This window comes from Panulirus ornatus, chromosome 1 (assembly GCF_036320965.1).
Source record: "Panulirus ornatus isolate Po-2019 chromosome 1, ASM3632096v1, whole genome shotgun sequence".
In the NCBI taxonomy this organism is placed as follows: domain Eukaryota; kingdom Metazoa; phylum Arthropoda; class Malacostraca; order Decapoda; family Palinuridae; genus Panulirus; species Panulirus ornatus.
The window spans coordinates 7,563,922-7,585,801 of NC_092224.1; the positions used below are offsets into that span (position 1 = coordinate 7,563,922).

Sequence of the window (21,880 nt, forward strand, 5' to 3'; positions counted from 1 at the left end):
TCGCCAAAGACCCCTTGACCGCCAGACATAGCGTGGGTAGGTTTCATAATCATTAAGCATGGTTTAGGAATCAATACTCCATATAGCATGAGTACATGTGAGTAGGAGACATATTCTGATGTGGAGACAGGATGAAGACGAAGACGTAGTGATACCAGTGAACATGGGTATAATACTGACTTTTGGCGACCTGCCATTTGTTTTTGTGAATGTTGTGTTTACCCCTGAGAGCCCGGTTCGTACCGCTGCTGCACTGAAGCTTCCAGAGCGTGGGACAGGAACCATGCTGTGAAGAGCCTGGACTCAACCGTATCGTGAGAAGGAATCTATATTGAAGATACTAATGATGTAAGCAAAATTTCCAAAGAGCGGAACTCAGAAGGTCATTAGTTAGAGAGAGATGATTGCTAGCGAGAAGGCAGATGGGTTCTCGTTGAGTCATTCTACAGATGATGGTAGGGAACGAAGAATGCATCACCATACCTCTACCACTTAGGTACTCTGGGGCATGCAGGTACAATTCAAAAGACCTATGTTAAAAGACTTTATATTATATGATATGTGTGTTGCATGTGACAGGCATGTGTGTGGCATGAGACAAAGTTATTTCTGGTTGATAAGGTTACCAGAACTATGATTGATATTGTGTTGTGAATGAAAACGCTTGGGTAGTTTTTATTTTGGTCTTAAACTAGAAACGCCCACACCGCCACATATACAATCTTGCTTGTGTATGTGTGTGTGTGTGTGTGTGTGTGTGTGTGTGTGTGTGTGTGTGTGTGTGTGTGTGTGTGTGTGTGTACGTGTGACTGTTATTTCTGTTACTGAGAGAGTGTTATACACTCGTGTTGGCCTGTCTCTTAACAGTGAATATATATACCATGTCTTTACTACTATATGTATGCACACACACACGAACCCCAGCCTAAGCCAGGTACCTAAGTATCGACCAGCTCCGAGGGGAGGATGAACACCTGGTTGATTGTAAGCCGACGGCCACGCCTACACTGGGCTGGCCCGTGATGAATCATGGTCAGTAACGTGTGTGTGTGTTTGTGTGTGTGCATGTGTGTGTTTGTGTGTGTGTGTGTGTGTGTGTGTGTGTGTGTGTGTGTGTGTGTGTGTGTGTGTGTGTGTGTGTGTGTGTGTGTACATTTATTCCTTACAGATCTTAAGTCAAGGCGTACACTCAAGGTGGACACTTGTATACTTCACCTCTACACAGACACATTTTGGTCACGAAAAACACTGCTTTCACGGGAAAGTCTCACCATGAGTTCTTGAGGCTACATCAGCCTGGAACACTTAAACAGTGAAACAACAATACGGTTTCTTGTTATATACTGCTCAATACGATCATATCTATATTATGAAAAGTAGAAACCCTTCCATCCAAAAGTACTCAGGTATCTTCTCTATTTAGTCATAAAAGGTATCGTGGATATATTGACCTGCAACATACAGTCACAACACTCTCTGGTTAAGTCTAGGAGATGCATATGGTCCAGGACACGTGTGTGTGTGGGGAGGGAAGTTCGAGAGTGTCATCTGTTAATGTTGGGATGAGCGAGGTTCTCCGTACTGATTGGGGTCTGCCACACTTTATCCTCAGGTTAACACCATACACTAACATTTAGCTCTTATGTTAACAACCACAACTAGAGCCACGTACATGATTCACATTTATCTATTCAATACTTCGTTTTTCCTTCTATTGTTATTTCATATGAATTTCATTAAAATGCACACACAAATGGTTCAGTTCTCGCACTGATAAATTCATTTCTACCAACACTTGGAAGTAGACGTCCTGATCTTTTCCAACATTACATCCTCACTTTCATCGTATATCTATTGATTTTGTCTTCATTATTGTCGCTATGTCATCTTTGGTCATGGTCACAGGTCCCGCTGCCAATGTCAAAGCTTTTTCCCCTCTTCTGTGTTGAAGTCATTTATAATGCCACAGTTATTGCTAGTGTCACTTATACTGTCATTCTCAGTGCTACTGTCACTTTCAACTATCACTGTAAACGCCGACCTCCGTGGTACTATCACTTACATCGTCTTATTGTTAGCTTAACTTTCAACGTCAGCTTTGATGCTGCATTCACTTTTAACGCTAACATCAGTGTCACTCTCACTTTGAACATCAACCTCACTGATATCATCACTTTCAACTTCAGTCCCAGTGGTACTGACACTTTCAATGTCATCCTCAGCACTATTGTCATTTCCAGCCTCTGTCTTATTCTTAACGTCGCTGTCAACTTCTAACGCAGTACTACTGTCACTTTCAACGTTAACTGTCAGTGTTTTCGTCTATTTTGCCATCATTTTCATCGTCACTGCTGACGGTACTTTCACTGATGCAAGCCAAGGAGACCTTGATTTTCTCTTCGTTTTTTTTTTGTAGATCAACCGACCTTGGTACAACGACCGACTTCGTCTTCCAAAGCGAGACACCATCTGATCTCGACTTATGAGAGACAGTTTGGTCTCGAAGAGAGAGGTACTCAACGAGTTCATTTCTCCTTGGTTTAAGAGAGGTGAGTCACTACTCCTTTGCCTCCCCTTGTTTATGAAGGGGTGGACTCACCTATTGGTCATTTCAAGTGACTCACACGTTCGTCTCGGCCTTAGCGGCCTCGTCCTTCGCCATGGAGACCTTCGAGACATCTGCCACCATGATCTCGTCGACGGTGTGGGAGGCGCCGTTGTTTTGATGCCCGAAGTCGCGGCCGTTGGCCAATTTGGAGTTGGTGCCCCTGAAGAAAGATGTCCGCGTCACCTCTGACTCTGGTAGAGGAGAAACAGGTGGTGAGGGAAGAGCAGTTACAATGGAGTGGATACCAACCTACCAACCTGCCTACGAGGACCTACAACGAGATATAGCCATCAGGTACGAGCAGCGAGCTGTCGAGGTTTTATGGGTGAAATGGAGAGAGAGAGCGCGTTGTTGATGACCGAATGCCAGCCCGGAGCCTCAGTGTGGGTGACGAAGAAAGAATGAACAACAACCTGAACCAGGGAACGGAACTTAACAGCCATTGTGGTGCTGGCTGAGAGAGAGTTACGAGTATTCACGACGAGATTCTGCTGAAAGTCGGGGTTAACGCTCACCGTTGGAAAATCCGGAGTTACGAAAAATGAATCGTGCGAGATACGTGTAGCCCAACCTTCTGCGTAACACAGGAGAGACTGCACGTGAGGATAATGACCTATTTTCACGGTTCAGCCTCTTCACTCGTTCAGTCCCATCTGTGGAACTTTTTCTGCTATCCTACGACTTTTTAAAATCTTAATTTTGTTATTTCATGATACTTGATTAGAAAAGTACTTCTTTACCTCTTTTCTGTCAACTTTTTTGCTTAACATCATATCATGACCTTTGGTTGCTTTGTTCAACTTTCGATGAACATTCGACTATTGATAATCATCAAACCATTTTAGAACATGAAACGTTGTAATCCAGTCATCTTTCTTCTATGGTGGACAGATTCATGGCCTCTAACCTCTTGCTGTGACTTAGGTTTAGGTACCATCCTTGCTAAAATCCTCTGGACCTTCTTTATTAGGTCTTTGACCCTCTGTAAGTGCGTTCACCAAACAACAGAAGCTTATCCCAGCTCTGGCTTAACATACGATACGGAAAGTTTGCTAAGTATATGCCTGTTCCTGTACCTAAATGCGATTCAAGCATTCGCCAGCAGACAATCTGAAGATTGTTATAAAGTCATGCCATAATGGGCAAACATACAGCCTCTGACCGCTCAATGACACTCAGTTTTCTTGAATCAAGTATCATCTTTATTTCCCTTCTCTAGACTTATGTATATCCGTTTGCGGTGACTAAATTTACCTGGCAAGCACTTTCTAATTTTGCCGCAATATACACAGAGAATATTTGCGCTTCATACATCCTCAGACATTTACGTTATTGCTATCAAAGTTTCGTCAGCAGTCTATATGTCTCCTTTACAATTCTCGTAAGATAGGCAGAAGGCGATATCTTATGGATAATGTTGACTTCTGAGACCCTGTCACATAAAGATTGCTTCAGCTTGTTTTCTTGTCGATGATATCACCACAGGGGCAATCTTTCGCGTCATCTCATTCTGTAATATTGTGCAGTCTTCATCATTCTCTCCTTCCCTCTTGACCTTAGCATTACCAACAAATAAATTTAGGTATGAGTCTAAAACTTTCGGCAAATCTTTACACAGATTAAGAAGAGCAATGTTCCTAAGACTAGGCCCTGCGGCACACCACTGGGGTCCCCAGACCATTTCGAGAATGCTGCTATGACAAACATCATTTGTTTCTTCCTACGACGGTAATTCTTTCTCCATTCCTGAAGATCCAGCTTTTTGGTCTAACCTCCATGTAGCATAATGCCAAATGCTTTCCAGTAGTCTTCATAAACGCAACCTTCTCTTTTGTCTATAACGGAGCTCACTCTCTCTTAGAAGCCGAAGAGGATTGTTACACATAACCTTCCTTCCTCGAGTCAGCTTAGGTAACTTCTTTATACGTAGTAATTCCTATGCTTTCAGATTATGTTTTCCAGCATTTTACAGACCAACCTCGTCATGCAGACCCGGTCTCTATTTAATGCAATTGACTGATGTTTTATAACAGACAGATATGGCAATTCCCTAAACCACTCCCTTGGCACTTTATCGTCCTCTAGCGACATGCTAAACAACATTTCAAGAGTTTTGTTCAGCTTATCTGCACAATTCCTCAGTACATATGGAGAAATTTCACTGGGACCATGAACTTCACATGGGTGAAGGCCATCTGGCAGTCTGTGCATGTCTTTTTCAGGTATGTCAGTGCTTTCCTAGAATACCTCTCCATTCCCTGTCAATGATGGTGGGGCTACTGTGCCTTCCGTGTCTTTCACTGTGAATTTGCCTTTCACCTCCTCACATATTTTGGCATATCCTCTACATCTGCTCCCTATGAATCCTTCACCGTGATCAACTGCTCTTCAAATGAATCTACAAAACGTTTTGGATCGTCTCCTGCCTCGTGCATAATCTTTTTTTCAACTTTTCTCTCAAGCTCCTTCTTAGCCTGATACACTCGTTCCTTGCTGTCTAACACCTTTCAAATGCTGGCTGGCTGTAGCACTATATATATATCTCGTTCTTGGGCTCATCTGCTTTTTGATATCTTTAACTGAACGATATCTCTCTCTCTTCTAATCTTCCCTCTGCATATACAGCTGAGAGTACCCAAGTTCGCTATCAATTCTTTACGCAGCAATAATTCCTGTCATGGCTACAGAACTCTATTTCCCAATCTGTTCCCATGAAAATTCTTTAGCTTTGTGTAATTCTCGAGATGACACCGATCCTCAGAGTGTGGTTTCCTCTTTATTATGTCCTCAGTTACGGCATAATCAGACCCGAGTATCATTTGATTACTTTTCTCCGTCTGGTGCAGTGTCCGATATTCTCAAATTTCCATGCGACACTATGAGTAAAAGATAAAATCTAGTAATAATGGTGTATCAGCCATTAATTAGATCTAATGTGCTCGGAGTCCCATCAGCCTCCATAATTCTAGTGGGCTGAGTAACATTCTGAAACAGAAAAAATCTACCTGTATACATTTTGAGAGCTTGTGCCCCCGTAACTCTCGATCTCCATGAAAATCTAAATTTTCCAAATCTCTTTCACCATAACTGATATCCCCAATCAATACTTTTTCATCACTGAGGAATGCGTGCTTCAAGGCTTCATTTCTGTCATCCTAATTTTTTTTCCACAGCGGTTATCTTTGTACAACTATTCTGGTCTGTTTACATTGTTTTTAGGATTATAAGCCATCATCATCACTACGCAGTTCCGTCTTACAGTCACTTTCCTCATCAAGTACAGTTTGATATGGGTCATTTACATGTGCTTCCGGGAACTTAAGGCTGTCCATTCTCAAGACGGCCAGTCCCCTTTCTGAAGACGGCCAGTCCCCCTTCTGAAGACGGCCAGTCCCCCTTCTGAAGACGGCCAGTTCCCGTTCTGAAGACAGCCAGTCCCGTTCTGAAGACGGCTAGTCCCCCTTCTGAAGACGGCCAGTCCCGTTCTGAAGACGGCCACTCCCCCTTCTGAAGACGGCCAGTCCCGTTCTGAAGACGGCCAGTCCCCCTTCTGAAGACGGCCAGTCCCGTTCTGAAGACGGCCAGTCCCCCTTCTGAAGACGGCCAGTCCCGTTCTGAAGACGGCCAGTCCCCCTTCTGAAGACGGCCAGTCCCGTTCTGAAGACGGCCAGTCCCCCTTCTGAAGACGGATAGTCCCCGTTCTGAAGACGGCCAGTCATCCATCTCAAGAAAGCCAGTCCCCGTTCTGAAGGCGGCCAGTCACCCACCTCAAGAAGGCCAGTCCCCGTTCTGAAGATAGCCAGTCCCCCTTCTGAAGACGGCCAATGCTCTTCCTTTATCCTCCTTACTATCCTGCATCTCTTCGGACACATCAGGTCAGATCTTATTTCTTGGTAAATTTTTTATCCATCACTCCAACAATCCTTGGTTTTGTTTTCCCTAATTCGATCCTTGAACTTAAGCTCTATTCCATTCACTTATGCCCTACCTGCACATATATGTATGATTTTCAATCTGACATTTCTATGACTTGATATATCTGACCTCCAAGAGGTACTGGTGGGGCTCATTAGCTGTCCTCTAATAACTCCCGTTTTCTTTCGTCTTTTTTGCCTTCTGGCTGTGTTCATTTCTCTCTCTTACTTCCATTGGTCAGTTACTTCTCTTGAATACGTAACTAAATTCCTCTTTGCATTCAAATCTCTTAGCAATGCTACGTAACTCCATGCTGAATGTAATAATTACGTGCTGTACCTTTATAATTTGACATACCTTTGATTCTTTTATCTCAAAAACTGCATTTGTCATGTCTGTAGCCTCTAGTAGTCTTTCTTCTGTATTGCTTCCACCTCCATCCTTGGCTCCTTGGTCTTCTTTTGGTCCAATAACTATGAACTATTTGTTTGTCTATCTCCTTCTTCACTATATTGTTAATTTTTTTCGCAACTCACTCGTCAGCTATTTTTGGTTTTATCCGTAATATTCATCTTTGCTTAATTGCACTGATCTTGGATGGTTGATAATTTAGACCTATCAACTGCCAGGGTCACTGTGGCCGTCAGTGTCAAGCTACATCCATCAACCATATAATCTTCTTCAGTTGTTCAGGATAATGTTTAGACCACATACACTCACTGTGCAGGAGGATCTTGCCTTGAGGTTTCCTATATGTCTTCTATATAATAAAAAAAAAACATGTATTTCCCTGAGTGCTTTGTACCTAAAAAGTTCCTATTACTCTCTCTGTAGCTCTACAGCTCTATACATTTTTTACAGTGTCTCAAGGTCTCTGTTCTTCTGCATCAGTTTTCATCATCTATTTATGCTCATCCGGCAGAGAATGTGCACCTTTTCCTCGCCCTATATTTCAAACTCTCTAGGCCCTTCTGTTGATCCATTTCAAGAACATGCAAAGACCCTCTTGACATCTTCTGTGACGCATTCAGTGTGTCTTCTTTCTTCAGATTACCTTTCGTCTGAATCTCTTCCAACTGAATTGATATTGTTATTGTGTTTTTAATTACATTTCTCAAATACCTTCCTGACGACGCTCCTCACGATTTCTTCCTTCAGCTTAGTAACTTCTGAACATGTTTTCTCCTTGATTGCCATTAATTCTATCATACACATATTGCTTGCTTTATCGCCTGATTTTTTTTCCTTGACATATTCTCCATTTCTTGCAAAACTTTCATAATTCCCTTGTTCCAGCCTCTTCCGAGCGAATCTGTTTTCAATTGTACGGCCATGGTAATCTACCTAGCTGGATTCCATTTTTGATTTAAGATTCTAGCCTTATGAAAAACTAAAAGCGAAGAATATTGTCACTCAAAATTTCAGCAACTCTGTTCATTCACTGAAATTACAAGATGTTCACACCCAAGCTTATATGCCAAAAATGTGTGTGTGTGTGTGTGTGAGTGTGTGTTTACTATATGTGTTACTGAGAGAGTTTTACACTAGTGTTTCCCGATGCATATATGCACCATGCCTTTACTCCTATGCATGTATGCACACACGCAACCTCGCTTATGCCAAATACCCATTTTTCGACCTTTCCCAAGAAGAGGATGAAAAGCTGGGCGGACTGTGGACCAGCTGCCTATTTGGGTTTTATCTCAAACGGCGCGTGCATGCGTGACGGTCAGTAATGCTAACCGATGCACCACGGTGTGTGTGTGTGTGTGTGTGTGTGTCTTTGAGTCTGCTCGGTTATCATATAGTGCGAGGGATCTCAGCAGCACTAATTACGAGCTCCTGAAGAGAGAGACACGTACCTGAGTCTCGCCGAGGGGGCCAACGACACACCCCGCGCCCCCTCATGAACCGTCGGGCCTGCGTGCGGAACTTGGTCGTGGTGAAGGTGTACAGGAAGGGGTTGAGGGCGGAGTTGATCGGGCAGCATCACCACCACCACGTAGGCGTATAGCTCGGCTGTGGAGAAAGTGGGAAATGACAAGAGAAGGGGGTAACCTGTTAAGCAATTACTTTCTTACATAATTTGGACACATCATCTCGTTCAAAGACTCTTTTATAAAGGTATAACTTCATCTAAATTGCATTCTGATTCCTTAGATTATAATCTTCATATCTTCCCAGTCTTCCAAACACATTTCCAAGGAAATTAAGATCCTGCAAACTCTTAGTTATCTCGTTAACAAGGTGATTCATATATTCCTTCGAAGGCTCAAGTATATTCATAAGAAATACTGCCTCACTCAACTCACGCATGATCTCGATCTCGGTGAGTGCAAGGATGCGGAGGATGATGATGGGCGTCCAGCAGAGGCAGTCAGGTGAAGACGATGAAGAAGAAGCGCATGGCGAACTCCCGGTCCCCGAGGGAGAGTGGGGTGTTGGATCGAGTGCGGCGGATGCTGTAGAACATGCCAGTGTACGACATGAGGATCAGGACCACGCTGCAGCCACCAGACGGAGACGAAGAGAGGAAGAGTCAATGCTATCGTCATTGTCAACTGTGTAGTGACTGTTGAGACTGATTACATCCAGCTCCTAAGAATGGTTAATGTAATACATGGGCAACATTTAGCTGGTTCTCTCAGGTTCGAGGACAATGAGTCTTAGAACTCCAATAGTTCTCCGAAAATCTATTTCATCAGAGACTATTTTACCATTTGAAAAATTTAACAATTCATTTATAATGAGAGAAGTGTTTCCAGAGCATTGATAATGATTCATGCATTCTAATGTTTCGTGCTCAGGAAATATCTTCCTTCTCATGTTTTAGAAATCATAATATGAATGTGCTGAGTAAGCTATACTGTTGTTCAAAGTTACATTTGTCTTTATTAAAATGCTAATTATGTAAAACCTCCTTGAAATACAGCGTCCCCTATCTTTTTACTCTACCCATAAAATTTCCACTTCTAGTCGCCTAATGATCATCACAACCAAATCATTCAAAACGTAAACAATCTACGATAATTGCCTTAACATCTGCCAGAACAAAATAGCAACACATCGTCAATTTCTCCTCTCCCTTACGTGTCATATGGTCAACGCTACCGGAGAAGGTTTTCAACACGCAAAACCTTCAAAAGGTGTCTTAACCCTAGACATCATTCTCAACTCTGATTCTCATAGGTGTGAAATTTCTTAATTCTTACTATAATGAGGATGTCATTCACTTATGCTGATTTCACTTCTGAACTGCTACGAATCTACAGATACTGAGGCTTCACAAAAAAGAATCACTGGACTAAGAATTCCACTATGCAGGATCCACGAAAATGCCACACCTTCTTCCCGTCATTGCAAACTGATGGATCATCTTTAGCTCTTCCTCCTTGCGTCACCTCACTCTCGTCTCCCACTGTATCATCGTCATCCCTACTGCACTTCTCCACATACCTGGATACTTCGTAACTCTTAGTTCTCTGCCATATAGGGTAGCATCACAGTAGGTCTGCCTGTGTCTTTCATGAACAAGAACTTTGATCTTTATCGAGTTTATGCTTAACATTATCTACCAACATACGTCACCCATGTGGTGTATAGTTCTTCCCATCTTCTCTTCTAACCAGTCTAATTCATCATCCTCTGCATATAGCTGTTGTCACAGGTTTCCTGCTTTGGTACAGTCATGCTCTACAATCACCCTTCACTCCTGTGTTGCGTACATCCATCAACTGCCTGCCTCTCTCTACAGAAAACAATTAGTCCGCACACACTCTCCCTCCAAGAATTCTTCCCGTCTCCCAACATACCAAGACTCCAACAATCCTCTCCACACAACTGGTCACAGTCCCATCACTACCTACTCATTTCTGTTAAAAGACTTAATCCTCTGCAGTTCTTTCAATCGCTCTTACCATATTAACATTTATCCTAAAATGCATCAACCGCTTTCTTCTTCCAGTCGTCTAAAACATGACCACCTTTCTATGACGTCATATACTCTATTACTGTTCTAACAATATCTCATTTCCATTCCCCATCATCTGCTTACGCAATTTTCTGTCGAGGATAATTCACAGTTCAAAAAGCGTAGTTTCACATAACTTTAGAACATATCATAATGCAGTCACGACGCTATCCTGGGAAATCACTACATTTTTCGTCAAGCCTCTGATCATTACCTGTCTTTAACTGTGTACTAGGGACTTACCCAATCTGATTCAAGCCTATGAAAATGAAGGCGGAGTAGAACCATCCAGGGACCCATGGATCATCCAGATGTAGCGGGAAACACAAGCCATTGGAGCCGTAGAATCTCTGCTTGCCACTGTAGTAGTACACTGGTGGAGGGTTAGAGAAGTACAAGTATATATAAGGGAAGGAACGAGTGGGTAGTATGAGAAATATTGGTATGTTGTGAAACAATCTATCTATACCGATGATTACGTTCGGTCACTGTCAAAGGCAAGCATTGACGCAGTACTCGCCAACCAAGCAATCCACGTCTTGCTCATAAAGGAAAGTACTAATGTAGTCCTCACCAATCGAGCACCCATGTCCAGCTCATAAAATCTTATTCACACTTCATCGTGCAAGGAAGCTGTCAGACACGCCACAATATATTCATCTATGGTATTAGGATGGGTGTTACCAGCTGAAAAATTTCGCAGGTCATTATCTCTCTAGGTCCTCGTCTGTACACTAACCATATGAGAATCATGACTGAAAGACTTCCTGTTTGTCACGAAGCCATCTGCGTTTGAGTAGCACAGAGCCTCGAAATACAGAACACCTCCCTACACCACACAGTGTTTTGTAGATTCTGAACCATTAAACGGTCTACATACCATAACGATACAAACCGTACAGTGCAAGTTACGACCTCTAAGGATTTCATGTATGTATCTATAAGCGAAAATTAGTTTTGTCTTTGAGCAGTATATGGCTGAGCGGTAACACTCTAGACCACAAAAGATGCCAACGCTACTGGATGCGTTGGTCTCCTGATATTTCACCAGAGTGGCGCAGGTTACTGTTGAACAGTTTTGTTACAAGACACGTGAAGTGTCTTCTCTTCAACGACAGAACCGGTTCTATCCCTGTATCCATGAGACATTACAGAAGGGAAGTTGCCTGATGTCTATATGCCGTGGGTGGAACGGATACAGGTGATTTGGCGGCTCTCACGACGAACATTATGTTGGCCACTGTCCAGATGTTTGGGATCTTGATGTGTCACTAGGAGCGGCTGACGATATCCTTTAAGAGCTTTTGACTGTAACTGGACCGATGTCTTTGATATGTTGTCAGGGCCAGCTGCAGGGGAGTTCTTCAAGTTTTCAGTCGAGCTGCAAGTCTCTGCAGGGGTGAGGGTGGTTAAGCAGTTATAGCCAAGGCTATCATCGACCAGTCACGTTCTACTGCTGCAACATCTTACAGTTTCTCAGATGTCGTGTTCCCTCCAGTCAGCAATGAATTGTTGCTACAGATTACTTGGTAGATGATTAGATGATCTTTCGTATTCAGTCCCAGGGGTTCTGGCCTGGCTGCTAGAGAGACTCATCTATATTGTTGCCAACAACACTTTGGTAGCTTCGTAAGAATTCATTCTCCCTCTTGGAGAGTTCACTGTGTATACAAGCATTCTGCCAGTCCTCAGGCACCTTACCTTGGGTCATATATACGTTGTAAAGCCTGACTAACCGATCATTAACGTCGTGTGGAGCCACAGCGACTGCGAGGAAAATTAGCGAAATAAGTAGGGAAAAAGAATGAAGGGGATCCTGAGGAGAAATCGCCCAAATTTAAAATCAAAAAAAATTCTAAAAATGTAAATCTAACTATTCAAATGTATCAGTGTTAAATAAATTCACTCTACGAATGAACTGATCTGTTTTGTAGGGATCAGGTAATATAGTACGAGAGCAGACAGGCAGACCCTTAGAAGTAAGACGTTTGCCAAGAAGATATTATACTGGGTGAGTCATGATGTCGATTCTCTGCATCCTTATGTGTATAATTATGGTTTAGGAGGCGCTTCAGTCTTCAAGACCCTCCACAGGAAGTATCTCTGTCACTCTGGTGTAAACACTTTGTATTTCAATAACAGTTATTAGTAGGTCTGAGTCTGCTACACCACCCATTAAATCAAGTCAGAGTCTCCTAACACGGACATTAGAATTAATTAAGCTCTCTGACATTAGTCTCGTTACGCGAGCATCACGCTAAGAGAGAGGAAACTATAAGAAGCTTTTGTCGACTCTATTTCTACATCAGGAAATTTCAGTAGAGTATCCTGGACATAACTAAAATCAATCCCATTTCAAAAATAAATCTTCACCAGAGAATGTCTGTATGGCAGTACCTCGAAAAGCAATATCTATAAAGCCTTATTGATCCAAACACAAGAAATTACCCGCTTTCTCTGAAGAAGACTCACCAGGCACAGTAGAGAGGATGATTCCGGTGATCCAGATACAAGTGAGGGATACTTTAGCGCCTCCTAGCGACAACTTCGGGGCAGCAAGGGGCCAGGTGATACACAACCATCGCTCAACAGACATGAACGACAGAATCATCACTGAGACCTGCAATGATAAAATACGTTTAGGTGATAATGATGCTTTTACCTATAATTCTAAATTGTTAGCAGGACATACGATTCTAGAATCTTTCCACTGTTATTCGTGTGTTCACTTTTGTCCGCCTTGCCTTTATATAACGGCAGTACACAGGCATTCTGCTAGTCCTAAGGCATCTGACACTGGGTCATACACACATTGCACGACCCATACATTGTAAAGCCTGACTAACCAATCAGTAATGCTGTAATCCCTTTCCTTGTGAATATGAACTGCAATATCATCTACCCCTACCGCCTTGCCACACCTCACCATACGCAAGACTTACATCACCTCCAGATTTTTCATCAAGCCTTTCGCGGTCGTGGACTGCATACCACCTCGCCCCAAACACTACCCTGCACCCGCCACCCTATCATCTAACACATTCAACAGTCCTCCAAAAATGCACACCAAATTCTCTTCACTTCGTCTTCGCCTACCAACTTTTCCGCATCTGCTCCCCTAAATGACATTCCCATTTGTTTTCTTGATCTCCTTACACTTTTCGCCTTCTAAAATATTTTCTTACTATCTCTGTATTTTGTCCATACTCTCTCTCTCTCTTTGCATCCCTCTTTTTCAGTTTCTGCTTCTTTATCCTGATCTTTTGCGCTTTTTTTATGTAATCCTCCTAATCACTTGCACTCCCTCCTTGCGGATACCGTCGAAACATCTCCATTTTCTCTTTCACTAGCAAGTCAACTCCCACATTCCACCACTCAATACCTTCCCCTAATGTCTCAACCTCCAATCTTCCGTATATCACACACTTCACCAGCACATGTTAGCAATGGTTTTCTGTATACCTTTCTCTCCTCGCCCACTCCCCTTGCATCATTTACTGTTACCTTATGCCAATCCTGTCTCACTCCCTTTGAGTATTTCTGCCTAATTTCCAAGTTCACTCTTTCACCACCTTCTCCTCACCCATGTTAGATACGCTTTTCCCAAGGCCACAACAATCTTCCACGCGTCTCTACCAAGAAATGATCAGACATCCCAACTGCTGCACATCTCAGCACAATTACATCCGACACCCTCTCTTTTGCACGCTTGTAATCTAGTTCATAGTATGATTAATGCCCATCCACCCACTCACGTGCTCTTAAGTAAGCACCTTCATCTTTAGTATTCCCTCTCACCAATCCTCTTTCAGCATACAACTCGACAAGCTCTTAGCCGTTTTAATTAACCCTAGTAACTCATGTTCGTCACCATTTTTGTACTGAAATCTTCCACCGCGAGGATTCGGTTTCTTGAATCAAAATAGCCGAAGGATTCGCTCGATTCCTCACAAGATAGTTTTCTCCTTTCCCTCACGCTTCTCACTACCAGGTGCGTAGGCATTCAAAATCACCTGCCTCTCAAAGCCCATCTTCATTCTTACCCGCATCGATCTTGAACCTACTTTCTTAAAGTTACTGATGCCTACATCATCAGTAGAAGCACCATAATTTCCTTTCCTCTCGTCCTCGCACTAACACCAGACTTTATCCCCTGACATTCCCGAACCATATAATCCGCTTCCCACTTCGCTCAAAGCCAGAACATCCAGGTTTCTCTCCTCATACGCAGCACTCATCACAGCCTTTTTCACACTCTGGTTACATCTACGCAGGTTAAGACAGCCGAGTCAAAGCCTTCGAGGAACCTCCTCGCTTGGTTTTCCTGTCGCTCTTTCTTCGGCAAAGTGACTGTATAGAAGTTAATGAAAAGAAAAAAGAGATACAAGGAAAAGTATTTACGAATGTTGGAGGAAGTGAAAATCTTGTCTTTTAAAAAGGTCCAGGTAACCGTTACTGGGTAAGAACATGAGCAGGTAGAGAGTTTTAAAGCTTCGAGGTGTTGGGAAAGAAACAGTTATCAAAACGGCCCACGCTTGAATTCCCAACGGGCACACAGTAATCATGTGACGCATCAGCTTGTTGAGTATTGCATGGTCTAGCTAGTGGTAGGGGCACACAGGCAGATAGCTCTCGGGAGTAAAAACGAAAGTAATACCTGTAAAAGAGGGAAAGTGAGCCAACATTGTAGAGTAGGGCAAGTGGGTCAAGTTTTGAAGTTAGCCTGGGAGAGTTGATAGGACGGATCGCTTTCAACTCAACTCTGTCAAGTAAGGATGCAGAGTTAGAACCCCCCCCCCCCCAGATGTGAGAGCACTACTCCCTACGAGGACGGATCAGTTGTTTGTATAAACGGAACAGCTGTTTGGAAAAAAGAAATTTCAACATCTAAACAGGACTCCCAATTTCTTTCTTAGAGGTAACATTAACGATTTCCGTAATATGGTGTTTGCAAGCCTGTGCATGATATAGTAATACCAAGCATGTACACTGAGTCAAGACGTGGAATTACAGAACCTTCGAAGAAGAAAGGAAAGTTGTGAGGAATTTCCGATAGAGAGATAGGCAGATATTGGGTCTTGGAGATGTTAAACTTAACCAAATTTCGTCTATCCAACTAAGATATCCCGTCAAAAATCTGAGTCTCTTGAGGAAGTTTTGTCGAGACGAGTTGAAGATCGATTGAAAGCAGAAGCAGAATCAAAGAAAGTAGAAGAATGCAGTGCTGAGTCGTCGACGTAAGTGTGTATTTGGTAAACTGTAGAAGAAAGTAAATCGTTGATAAAATGGAGAAAAAGTGTAGGAGACAGGACAGTACCTTGAGGGACACCGCTGCTGATGGAAAAAGGGGAAGAGGCTATTCTATCAACAACCTCGGAGATATATCGGCAAGAGAGGAAGCTAGATATGAAGGAGCAAAGTGAAGGAAGGAAGCCAAAAGAGGGGAGTTTCGAGATGAGACAGGAAAGAATGACACCAGTGGATCTCGCCATAAGGAAATCACGGTAGTAATAAGAGAGAGAAGACTAAGATTCAAGATATCTAAGGATATGGGAGTTGAAGAGGGATTCAAAGACACTGGAAATAGTAGATGTCAGAGCAACAGGACGATAGTGAGAGGGGACAGAACGGTCACCCTTCTTACTCGAAGGAAAAGCTCTGGCTTTAAAACAGAAACGGAACAGACGAGCAAGCACAGGTGGTGTAGTCACGTCCAATTCATCATTCTTATTAGACATACAAATCACGTCGTTGCATGAAGTAATAATTAGTCAGGGTCTCTGCATCACAAGGAAGTCTTACCTCTGCGGACGTCATGGCCAAAATGCCCGTGACGGTGCACTGCCACGAGGTCATCCAGTAGTAAGCGTGCTTATGGTACTCCGCCCGGAATTGCATGTCCTTCACCGCCACCACCGCCAGGTAGAACCCCGTCAGGAGGTCCGCCACTGGTAGAGGGAGAGAGAGAAGGAAGGTGGGTGTTCTGGGTGGAACTAAGATGGTTAATGTTGTTGCAGTATCAAGTATGGGGACTTTCTTGTCAATCATGTAGACTTACTTTGGTAATGGTCGGTTGATTACTGGCTCTGTTACGTTATAAGCACTACCACTAATCTTGCTACTGCTACAGCCAACACTACCCCTGTTATCACTGACCTCACAATTACATATATTACTACTCTATGTACACCTGCTGCTGTGACAGCTGCTGTACCAAGGTATACACTCCTGCCACACTATCTGCTGCTGCCACAACGAAATCTACGACGTTTACTAATAACAGCGTCATCTATGTAAGAACGTTTTTGCGAGTATTTGAAATAGAGAATCTACATAACTGGGCACTTCAGATGCCAAGCATCCTTAATTCCGACTAAGTCCTCCTGAAAGGGAAACTGAAGAAATAATATCTTTCTGCAATAAGTATCATAAATGGTGAATTCATTCGTCAAAGGCATTTGTTAAACATACCTTGATGCTCTAGAAAAGTGGGGGAAACAGGATATTCTCTGTTGACCAGTATCTTGATGCATCCCAGGAATATATCAAAAATGATAATGGGAGAAGAGGTTTAGCACGAAACGTGTTTGCACTTTTTTCACCATCACAAATTTTCTGCCAACGTTATAGTTTATAACATTTCAGGCAAGATCAGTTCCCTCAATACTCTTATGTTAAAGATGTCTTCATGCGCGAGTGATACGATTATCGCAAATGGCACTTAAAAGTACTTTGCAAGACAATGTATGAGAGCATAAAGAAAATGAATTTGTTTATAAGTAGAAGTAAAGACGTCTGAATCGTTTCTAGCGAGTCGACGTATGAAACAAGCAGTGTATGTAACAATGTCACAGCATGAATGGCATAACTTACTCGTGTCTGTGTAGAGAGATGTACATATGACCCCACAGGGGTTGGTTGTATACATGATAACTGTGCTCTACATTTTGTTCTGTTATCAAATTTCTTTTAAAAAACGAAGGATATGCTCTTACTACACCCATTCTTTTCAGACACACTCTGGCTACCAAGTGGTACACTGTCAACATAAAACGTCACCTTAACAAAGATGCGCTGAAGATTTTACAATTACCCTGACTGCAGTAAGGAACTGTATCTCTGTAGAACTATGTGGTCGATTCTATATTTTCTAAAGCTTTACGTAACCTTGTTCAGGAGGGGCGAGAGCTTGCATATGAACGAGCAGAATGTTTATTTCAACTTAACCTTCGAAAGTGACTGAACATGAGGAACCCTACGGAACAGATAACGTCTAATTGACCAGCTCAGATACTTCTCAGTCTTAATCAATGAACTTAAGTCATAATCAAGACCATTATATCTACATCTCCTTGGGAGGTAGCCACACTGCACTTCTCTAAGTTTCTGCATGCTGTTTGTTTCTACAGCCTATCTAGCCATGACATAGGGGCTTCACCTTAACCTCTCCACTGATTAACCTGACACCTGGCAGGCTCGTACCTCGGCCTAAGATGTTCAGACTCCCTTTTCATTCCTTTTGTCCAGGAAAATCTTCGTTCAAATTCCAAGGCGTCAGGGGTCCATCATTCTGATAAGTAATAATGTCTACGGGAATTGACATAATCGCTTTACTGCATGACCGATGGGGGAAGGGGAAAGGGGGCATTGGCTCGTGAATAACTTATTCTTTTTATTCCTTATTAACATTTGGTTTTTATTCAATAATCAATTCATAGCTGACATCGAATTTGAAGATCAAATAATCCTCACGTGTAATATGTATCTGAATGTCAGGTAGGATCAGCACGCTTCAAAAGTCACATTGCTCTCTCGAGGTGACTTACTAAGACTCTAGACTAAGTACGGATTAAGTTGCCCTCACTATACTTCTAATGATATGTATGCTGGGTCCCAGTCTGGCTGCATATCAGGTTCCTGTCCCTTCCTAGAACGGCGAGTAATAACCAACCATCACTCTACGTCCTTCCACTGAATGGTGTCCTCGTTCTACTGAACCTCAGCACTCAGTACTCTCAGTGGGGCTGAATCTCATCTGATAAGCTTGTGTTCAAGAGGCCAAGGGTGCTCAGGTTAGCCTTAAGTGTTGACATGCGTCTAGCGTCCAAGAAGAGATCTGGTTAAATAAATAACCATCTCCACCAAAGCTGGTGTATATACTGGTTACCATGTCGATGATGTACACAAAAAAGGATTAGGGATTCGGAAAACATTACCCTGTAGTTCAAGAGATCTTACGCAAAATGCTGACACTTCATGATCGTCTACAGTTTTTGTTTTGACTCTGTCGGCCAATAATTCACTCGCTCGCGTAAATAATCTCAAATTTCACAGCAATCCGATACATTGCAAAATCGAGTGTATGGCACAGCATCTGATGTTTTAGAAAGACGATTAAAAGTGACCCTAATAACTGTAGTCAGTATTGATTTTCAGGACCACTGTTGAAAATCATGATAGCATTAATTATAGGTCGTAGACTCTTCATAACATCTCATGACGGGTATAACAATACGCCTATGAAATGCTGTTACGGTAACTTTATTTAGCTATGACGTTAGTGAGACAGGTGATCCCCTGACTGACAGCTTCTCTCTTTTAAGTTCTGTGTAGCGGATTCCTGACGACCTGACGATGATACACGCTCTTGTCTTTCACTAACACACGTCTCAGATGTAAGACGGATGTATGGCAGATTTCAATGGCTGGTTCTTTGTGTTTTGTGGATCATGTGTTTGAGAATGATGGGTGGTTATTTTTTTTAGTGGTAAACTTGATGACCCTATTTCATAGTAGTCCTGTATTCGTAATTTCGTCGGTGGCACAGCAGTGAGTAGTTCTGTGTAGTAAATTCTAGCAGGACCGCCGCTCGTTCAAGATCTTCGTGTAACAACTTTCACAGAGGTGCCGTTCATGGACGCTCTTGTGTGGTAGTTCCCAAAGAGATAAAGCTGATATTGGGTGACTCACGTGGATCAATTTTCAGAAGCTCCCATTTAACAGAATCTTGTACAGAATTTTTCATGGATGTACCGCTCTTGTGGACTCTGGACTCCCATGTAATGACTTTCACAAAGCATCGCTCGTAAAGACCCGTACGGTGACTTTCACAGAGGTATCGTTCGTAGAGACTTCAGCATACGCACAGTAATTTCGACAATGGTGGCTTTCGCACAGTAATTTCAACAGTGGTACTTTCTACAAAGAAATCTTTGTAATAATTTTTCAGTGGCATCGTCCACTGAGCCCTCCATGTAGGACCTTTGACTGCAGTACCGTCCATAGGAACTCCTATACAGTAATTTTCAAAAAGCTATCAAACATTCAGCCCAGGTAGTAATGTTCACAAGTGGGACTTGCTGAGACTCCTTGGTTGCGATGTTTTCCAGCACTTCCAGCACAGCTGTCACTGTGATAGGTTAGGTTAAGTGGGCTTAGGTTTGGTTAGGTTAGGTTAGGTTGGGTTAAGCTTGGTTAAATTGGGTATATCTATATTCAAAGGAGAGACCGACCTGCAAGATTACGTATGAAGAGCGAGAGGATCTTGTTGTCGTCTCCGGAGAGGACCCGACCGCCCTAGCACGGTCAGGTTGCCCACCAGTGTCGCCAGGATGACCAGCCACACAACCACCCGCAGCTCCACACGGACCAACAGGTGCTCGAACGATGACACTCCTGTGGAGGGGAGGAGACTGAGTGCCTGGAGTGGATGGTTAGTGGCTAAGGAAATGGCTGGAATGCGGTGGTGGGTGCGTAGATAAACACGTCAGATGATGTTTTAAGAGTAGGGAAGTAACAAATGAATAAGGGAGAAAAAATGGGAAGGAAAGATGACAGAAAACCTGGTGTGATACAGTAATAATACCCTGAATTGCTGATCTACATTGATTGGGAGCAGTGAGCTGTTGCTTCGCCACTGGTTAGTGGATAGGTGGAGGGTGTGGGTGGGTTGTGAATGGCCCCACCACGACCATTCACTTTCCACTCAAGTACAAACTAAGCCACGACCTCTAAACACTTCTTTGATTTCCCCCTTGTAAATCTTCTTCACTGAAGCTAATATTTTCTAAAGCCTTTCTAAAGTCTATTTCAAACATCATCATCTCTGAACACATGTAACGACCTCAACACCCTAGTTATTTACATTCCGGTGTTTAGTGGCCACCATCACCTGCACTCATTCGCAACCACAGAACACCATCTTCGACTCGGATCACCTGAATGATTCGCTGTCTGCTGCTGCTCATGTCCTTTCGTACAATTACGTAAAAGACTATCGAGGACAAAGGTGAAGTACATCTCCTAAAGCATCAACTTTCCGTGAAGTTAATTACAAGTGAACATATCGTGTAGTGAGTTAGCGGTAAAATGGTTCATGAATTCCATGCCACAACATTAATTTAGCTACCCAAGCTCAGCACATCCATTTGCACGCTAGAAGTCAAGGACACCCTAAATTTCAACTAATGAAGCCAAGGATGGGACTCCATCCCGAGCAAATTCATTAAATACTCATTATAAACCAATGAGTTACCACCACCTGCCGACCACAGGCAGAGCTCGCCGAGCTTCGGTCTGCGGCAGCAGCTAACACGGGCTACACAAGAAGAGGAGAAGGAGGAGGAAGAGGATTTGTGTGAGCTGAAAGCGAGGTTGAACGTTAATGGATGGAACGTGACGCCCAGCTACCTACCGTTGTCACACCTTAACGCGAACGCTGAAGGGCCTACATACATAGTCTGGGTCGCTTACTCATCACCACCATCGTAACGAGATGATGATGATTCTAACGTTTTCTTAATACGTCTAAATTACCAAGATTCAAATAATACGATTTACTTTTGTTACAGTCATCTCTGGTTGACTTGGGGAGAAAGAGAATTGCGTTCTTTGTTCCAAAAAAAATTCTTCCCTGATGCGTAAAAGAGAAAGTGGCATGTGCTATAATCTGTGTACAGAATAGTACACAATAAACATGGAATAGGAGAAAACTGAACGATGAATAAATCTGCATAATGTATAAGGACGCATTGAGACGTGAAGAATAGGAGATGCGACGGTGAAGTCCAGTTCCAAATACTGGGATTGTGTTGTACCAGGTTGATCCCGGCCTCAGTTAACTATAGAAACCAGTAACACGTCAAGTTACGCAACGACATTACCAAGAGAAGCAACTACATCACTGATCACCTGATGTCTCTTGATATCGTTACGTCCCCCAAACACACACACACACTACAACACTGATGCCAGTATAAGCACTCGACTTCCGGGAGCTGAGTCACACCGTCGTCACCGGGATTATAGAGCTGGGATAGTAGTGTCGTTGTCGTTGGGGTGCTGCACCACCGATGGTTGCTCTTTAGCTTTGCTCTAATGGCACCACT

The 21,880-nt window shown here is 43.0% G+C and overlaps 1 pseudogene; it reads right to left on the reverse strand.

Moving 5' to 3' along the window:
• Positions 1 to 669: 669 nt before the first annotated feature.
• LOC139754819 (uncharacterized) overlaps positions 670 to 21,880 on the reverse strand; it is a 539,145-nt pseudogene continuing 517,934 nt past the window's right edge.